Here is an 8299-nt window from a genome sequence, read left to right as displayed (position 1 = left end):
AAAAACCCCAATTATAGAGCATCTTACTTAAAGATTATAAATAACATATACTACTAACAGAGACATGATTTCACACATCCCTTACCCTTCAAATTATCATTTTAGCAACCTATAAACTTAACTAACTATGGGGCTTTATTCTGATCATTCAAGAATTGCTTGACAAGAAATTTCCTTATAATGTTGATGTTATCCATAGGATGAAAACTGTTATCATTTTTTTTTGTATATAGTCAGACCTCTGTATTCATAGATTCCTTGTCCATTGATTAAACAAATCATGGATAAGAAATAGTCTAAAAATCAATCAATCAATAAATAAAATATAACACAAAATTTTAAAGAGTACATTATAACGACTATCCACACAGCATTTAAATTGTATTAAACACTTAAAAGCATCTAAAGATGACTTAAAGCATACAGGAAGATTTCTCTAGGTTAAGTGCAAATAGAGGAATTGAACCCTCTTGGATTTAATATATCCTCTGGAAGTCCTAGAATAAATTCTTTAGGAATACTAAGAAATAACTGTTTCATTTTTTTCAGTGGTCTAGATTATTTGGGAAGAAGAAATTAGATCAGTCAACTTCTTATTGCTGTGAGCAATATACCCAACAACAATAATTTAGAGAATGAATGAGGTTCAGTTCATGGTTAGCCAACTCCATAGCTTCGGGCTAGCAGAAAAAGATGGCAGAGAAAAGCTGCTCAATGGCATTTATCCAAAAGAACTAAAATCAGTCTAGTATAGTGAAACATACATATCAATGTTTATAGCAGCACAATTTACAATATCCAAGCCAAAGTACCAGCCCAGGTGCTGCTCCTCAACAGATGAATGGATTAATTAAAATGTGGTATATAAACACAATAGAGTTTTACTTAGCCATAAAGAAAAATGAAAGTATATAATTTGCTGGTAAATTGATTGAAGTAGAGAACATCATGCAAAATGAAAGAAGCAAGACTCAAAGTCAAGGGTTAGATATTTTTCTCTCATATGTGAAAGTAGAGAATAAAAAAATAAGAAGAGATCTCAGGGAAATACAATAAAACAGAAGAAGCAGATCAAGAGATCAAGAGTGAGTAGGGGAGGGCATGGGGAAGTACTGAGGAATGAAATCTACCAAGTTATGCTATGCCCATGCAAATATACCATAATGAGTCCAACATTCATATATAATTATGATGGGCTAATCAAAACAATAATAGAAGGTAGAGCAAGTGAATCTAGGGGAGGGAGAAGAGAAGAGAAATGGAAGGTAGTTAAATTATAATGAGCCGAGAAAGAAAGAAAGTTAGTTATCTAAAACATGGCAGAGTCCCAATGGCTTAGATTCAAATTCATTATTTCTAACCATTTCATGGTGCTACTTTATAATAAGGAGAGAGTATCCAATGGGGTGAAGAATCTTTCATAGCAAAGAAAATGTATATGTTTGATTCTGTGACATCTCAGCTTGGAAGACTGTGTAGTTACTTTATGTAAGTTACTTTGTCATAGCCCTGTCAGAGAGGATGTCTCAACAAGATGTCTCTTGAAGATGTAGTTAACTAATGTTTCATGTTTTTCTAAGGATTACTGGTTTTCAGCATTGAACTTTAAGAACTGCCAATATTTTTAGTATTTTTTTTCTCTTGTATTTGCTTGTCATAAATTTTTTGTCGGTATTTTTTAAGTTAGCTTGGGGTATTAAAAGGAAAAACACTACCAGTATAATTTTTGAAAAAAAAAACAATTAAAATTAATTTCAAGAAAAATGTATTATTTTTTCTCTGAATTTCTGTGATACATTCCTTAGATGCTTAGAAAAAATTTAGGAGCAAGTTATCAGCTTTGGAAAGGAGTATCTTAGATTCTTACAATCATCTTAGAATTAGCTATGTAAACTTACAGCTCCACAAAAAAATCACCCATTATTTATTCTTTGCATTTTCAAATTGACTCAAGATAACAGGGTTAAGTCATCTAAGGCATCTTAAAAGTTGTTCTCAAAAACATTTAGATGCAGCTAGGTTCAGTATTCCCAGTGACTTGGGAGGCTGAAGGAGGAGAATCCCAAGTTCAAAGCCAGCTTCAGCAATTCAGCAAAACCCTCAGCAACTTAGTATAACCTCTTCTTAAAATAAAAAAGGAAAAGTTCTGGGATGGGCTTAGTAGTTGAGTGTATTATGGTTTGATGTACTATGTCCCCCAAGACTTCATGTGTGATACAATGCAACAAAGTTTAGAGGAGAAATGATTGGGTTATGAGAGCATTAATTCAATAATCAAATTCATCTCTTGATGGGATTAACTGGGTGGTGACAGAAATTGGGTAAGGTGTGGCTGGAGGCGGGGTGGGTCATTGGGGGTGTGGCTTTGGGGTATATATTTTGTGTCTGGTGAGTGGAGTCTCTCTCTTCTAGTCATCATGTGAGTTGTTTTCCTCAGCCACATTCTTCCACCATGATGTTAAAATCTGAGGAATGGAGCCTGCTGTCTATGGATCAAGATCTCTGAAATTAGGAACCCTAAATAAACTTTTCCTCCCCTAAAATTGTTCTGGTTAGGTTTTTTAGTCATAGCAGTGAAAAAGCTGGTTAAAACAAGTGCTTTCATAGAATGTGCAAAGGAAAAGGGCTGGGGGCTGGGGATGTGGCTCAAGCGGTAGCGCGCTTGCCTGGCATGCATGCGGCCCGGGTTCGATCCTCAGCACCACATACCAACAAAGATGTTGTGTCCACCGAGAACTAAAAAATAAATATTAAAAAATTCTCTCTCTCTCTCTCTCCCCTCTCTCACTCTCTCTTTAAAAAAAAAAAAAAAAAAGGAAAAGGGCTGGCCAAGTATCTCAGTGGTACAGTGCTTGCCTAGAATGTGGGAATCCTTGAGTTCCATCCCCAATATGGGGGTGAGGAAGGGGCATTGACCCATTCCAATGCAAAATTTGTACTTTTAAAAATTTGCACAGGCTTTTACTAAGTTTGCTCCTTCTGCTGCTTACCTGTACAGCTGCCCATATGACAAGTTTAAGCCTGCATTAATCATCTCTCAGTGACACTGATAAATATTCATAGAATCCTGAGAGGAGAAGGAGGATAAAAAATAGAATCTATTTAAATTGCTACATTTAAAGCCAACTTTATTTTTTAAGCTCATATTCTTACCCTGTTTAGTATACATGGCTGAAAACAAATCATCAAAGAAAACTGTGTGCACTGCTAGAGGATTGAAATTAAAATGTTACTAATTATTTCATATCCAATAATATGAAATATAACCGATTCTATGTTTACACAATTGTAGTAAGTGAAAATGTTGCTAGTTAGGGCTTTATTACCAAACTTGCTGAAAGAAGAAACAGAGCAATGAGAGGGAAAACAATTGTTGAAATGGGCTTAAGATAATTAAAGATGCTTCTCTCAATATAAAGACCTGGGGGAGGGGAGTAGTAATTTAATGGGAAAGTGTGTGCTAAGCCTTTAGGTCAACTTTCCAGCAAGAGGTTAAAAAAAAAGACTTGAGCAAAGCCACACCCCTTTATAGAATATTAGAAAATTCTGCTGACTGGATTTTTTTCTTGCCAATTAGTGATAGTTCATCTGTAAAACAGGCATGTTAAATGTGACCAATTGAGATAATAAATAAAAGTTGAATTTATAATAAATAAAAGTTGAAAGAATAAATAAAAATGGAAAAGCAACTCTTTTCCTTAATTATGAACATGTCTGTGATGGGGAACATTCTTGAGACCCAAAAAAGCGGGGGTGGGTGGGTGTAGAAACAAATGAAACACAGAAATAGCTTCTAGAACTCCCTATTATATATATATATATATATATATATATATATATATATATATATATATATATAATCATTTGCTTCCCTATTTATACTGCATGGTGACTTGGAGCAGATCACCTGTCTTTTTGGCTCCTGAGAATTCATTCAGTAAATTTCAGTAAGTTCACTCACTCTCAGACATTTTCAGTGACCTGGTTTAATAAGGGCCTTTTTATTTGTTAGCTGTCAATAGGCAGTCCTACAGACCTTTATGATCTCAGTGGGCAGCTTCACAAGCATGGTCAAATTCAAGTTTAATGAAAACCTACGCCATTTACAAGGAACTGAGAAGAGAACTCTGGTTTATTTCCTGCTGTGGCTAACACTGGAAGCACAGTAACTTCCTAGTCAATCACGGAAGGAAGTAGAACTCTTCCAACTGGTGAAATATTTTTTCTCCATGCTAGAATAATAGATTTATTGAACATCAAGAACATGAGAATATAATGGAGTGCCTGGTCAATAAACACATTTCAATTTCAGCTGGGTTAATTTAGAGGGGGTAGGTTGATGGTAGGGGGTGTTTCTAGAGATATTCCCTGTGATCTGGTCAAGGACTTTAGGTGTATACATTATGAACATGGCAATAATTTCTCCGTCACAAGGCCTCAGTGCAAAAATAATGACCCGTTTTGAATAAAGTAGAGGAAAGTTTGGACTTCATAAATTGACTGGTTCTCTTTATTAGAGTTCCTACTCATTTTCCCCAAATTTACTGCCCTTTGAAATCCAAATCCTTTAGCTTATTCTAGTCACTTCTCCACACTTTTGCTTCCTTTATCAAAAGGCTATATAAATATCCAATCTAATCATTTCTTTGGGTTTTCTACTTTGTGACATGAAAGAATATTAACATCAAATAAAATACATATATTTTTTTTCCTGTTAACCTGCCTTTTCTAATTTAACTTGTCGTCACTACAAATTATAAGGAGGTAGAGGAAAAGTTTTTCTTTCTCTAAGGGATCTTATTGAAGTTTTTGAGTTTCATTTTAAAAAATGAGAGAAGAATTTTAATTGATCAGATTTGCAGCTTGAAATACCAATGCAAAAAATCTCTGGACATAAGGAGAGAATGAGTGGAAGAGACTAGCTAGTACTCATTCCCGTACTTCAGAGAATGGAGATGATATTTTGAACAAGAGCCCGACAAGAGTAGACAGTCATAAGCCAAAGTATTTGATGGCTATTTAGAAAAAATATGATGGCACTTGTAGATGGAATAGATGTGAGAAGAGGAGGCTATAGAATTAAGGTCACTCCAGTATTCCTGGCACATGCAAACTTTACTGAGACAGAACAGGGAAGGGACCAAGGGTAAGATGAAAAATCACATTCTGGACACATGGATTTTGAGGTACCTTTGACCTATCCAAGTGGAAATGTTGCATTAAAAGTTGAATTTGATAGAATTCAGAGAAAAGGTATAAACTAGAGGTTTACATTCAGAGGAGTGCATAATATTTGTCATTAAAGCCATGGACGTGGGTGATATTGCCTTGGGAAAGAAAAGAAAGTGATATTCTTCATCTATGTGCTGCTACTTCAATTACCTCCCAGATGGTCTGGTCCACTGTATTCTCTTCTTCTATTAACCTGTTTTCTGCTCCTTCCCCTTCAGTGGTTTCTCTGAATTATGAATTTGTGTGGAAAGAAAACTTGTAGATCATTATGCCTAATCTCCAAATTTTAGAGGTAAAGAAATTGCAGAGGTTTATACAAGGTCAAAAAATGCTGATCTTTTGAGGAAACAAAAGCTGAGGTCTAAAAAGAGGTCAATTACTCCAAAGGGATTCCATCTGGAAATACTGGAAGACAACTGTAAGAATCCCTGGTACTTAGAAGCCTACAGATACCGATGTGTGTTTTTCTGTCACAATATATAATACCATGCAAAAGACCTCCCAAGGTGGTGGTAAAAAAAGGGAGCAAAAGTTTAAATTGGACCTATTGTGGTTTAATATTAATAAACTCTCCAAAATGGGGCCAAAAGCTTGAACTGTCCATTTCCTTCTCTATGAGGAGAGATAAATAAAAATTACTTTGAAAAAATGCTACATAAAAACTAATGTATTCAAAGACACCAATTGCATAATAGGTTTCCAAATTATTAACTAATAATTTCATACAAAGATGCCATGGAAATAATAAATCTTTTTTATTTAAAAAAAATAAAAGCGCAAGGGCTCATTCAAACCCTATTGAAATACTGAAACATCAAAAATGCAATTATTCCTCTTATCGGGATTTAAAGACAATTATATGATATAACATCCTTCAATTCTAATTCTAAAGAGCATCAGGATCATCAATAAAAAAATCTACATCCAAATAATGCTTACTCTTATTATAATGTAATATATTACCTAGAAATAAAGCACAAAAAGGACTATTGTAAAATCTTCCTAAACAACTGAAGGCCTATGCTATCTGCTTTAATTCATTTAAATATGAATGAAGCCAAGATAAATAGAATAGTTATTAAATACTATAAAAATGAACCAAATATCCTTAAAATGTAAAATTAATCATTTCCTCTTTTATTCATAAACTTTTGTGATCTGCCTTAATTTGGATCTCTTTTCTGCTTACATTCAGAGTTTAAATGCAAAGAATTTCAGCTGGGCATATCTTGCTTTACCAAAGATTCTCAAATGAAAAGATAAATGAACTCCCTAAGTTGCAGGATATGAATTCTAGGGAAATAGTTATCTTGCAAGAATAAGACTTAGGGGTTCATTTAGAGAAAATTCTCACCAAAATGTGCAAATATATTTTTAGCTTTAGAGTTATTTTTTTCCAATTCAAATAATTAGTTGTGTAAAAATTGCATGAGCACATTTATGAAAATCTTATGTAGTAATATTTGAACTTCCTCTTTCACTTTTTATTGTGATGGAGCACTTCCATTGAAAGCCTAGATGTAGGCACACTTGAATAGGGAAGTTTCTTGGTAAAATCACTCCTGAACACATTTGTCAGACACTTCACCCAGGCTTATTCCTTACATATCTGCTAAATATGATGTGAAACATAATTTTTAAAATCAGTTTTAAAATATCAATCCCCTGGATCCATCTTGGTCCTAATGAATTTGAATGTCTGCTCTTTGACTTTGTATCTGTACCCTAAAAATTCTTCCTCCCTCCAATGAATCTGTAGTATTCACACTGCAACCAAATCAGCACTAGGTCCTGCCCCAAATGTGAATTCTCCTTTCATAAAAATTTTCTGTGTATACTTCATTATCATTAGTATTATTTTGCAATCATGAAGACTTTATGTCTGATATATATGCCATGGGGGATCACTTCTGGATACAATTTGAATGTTAAGATGGGGAAATTTTTAAAATACAAAAGGAAAATACAGTACCCAGTAAAACAAAAAGTAGAAGGTTTATGGTAGAGAATTGGAGGAGATGAGAAAACCCATTATTCATTCAGAGAGCAGGTCTGTGGAACTAGGGTAAGTACTGTAAAGTCATTAGGAACTGAGGATGATGTTCCTCATATTTCTCTTTCTTCATGTGTTGTATTGTTGTCAACCCACTGATGGGCTTCTGATTCTCTCTGCACGTGACCATTATCCAACCTCTAGGATTATATCACCTCAAGCTGGGAAAGTACATGTGTGTACATCATCTCTTTCACTCTCTCTCTCTCTACAGGGAATTTCTGGGAATCTTAAGAGAATTTCAGGGAGACAGAGCTGATGAGTCAAGTTCTGATCAGCTCTACAGTTGATCTCAGGCCCTGGCTTGGCAACATGAGGTCACATGCCACCAATGGCACTGCCTAAGCTATTTCTCCAGCTGAGAAAAGAGAAATATGTTGTGATTTTTTTCTAGGTCAAAAACCAGTACTGTAATTGAATACACCCAAGAATATCTCCCTTCCTGACTAATGTGACAGATCTGTCCAAGGATTTTTCTTCTAGACTTCAGAACATGGAAATTAGAAGGTTGTGATCAAAACCAAACTCTAAAACCAAAAATTAGAATTCATAGATATTTTTCTTGGAAAAAAACACACTTAGTATGATATAAGACCCAACCTATTATTAGGTATTTTATATTTGTCATAGGACTCATTGACATGATTCTGGGTCTGGATCCCAGATGTAGCAGGGTAATGAATCACATTATCCTTTTCTCAGCTGAAAGTACATCTTTGCCTTCATTACATAAAGCATGGGTGCTGCCTATATATTTGGATGAGTGCCCTTTCTCCACAATACCTGTGGAAATCCATCAATCTTAGGGATTGCAAGGCTCTTAACTTAGTGGTAAATAAAATAGGAAGAATTAGATTCTTCTTGCTCTTCTTCCCTCCCCCAAAAGAAACTTAAAAAGCTCTTAGATAAAGTGAAGAGCCATGACTGAGACCAGATTTTAGAAGGATGATTAGAACCCTTGAAAGGGAACAGGAAGAACTACACATGTAATTTGTCACTGTGCCTAGAGCCTGG

Source organism: Urocitellus parryii, unplaced genomic scaffold, assembly GCF_045843805.1.
Source record: "Urocitellus parryii isolate mUroPar1 unplaced genomic scaffold, mUroPar1.hap1 Scaffold_107, whole genome shotgun sequence".
In the NCBI taxonomy this organism is placed as follows: Eukaryota; Metazoa; Chordata; class Mammalia; order Rodentia; family Sciuridae; genus Urocitellus; species Urocitellus parryii.
The sequence above is the reverse complement of the archived record's forward strand: the minus strand, read 5'-3'. Positions refer to the sequence as shown.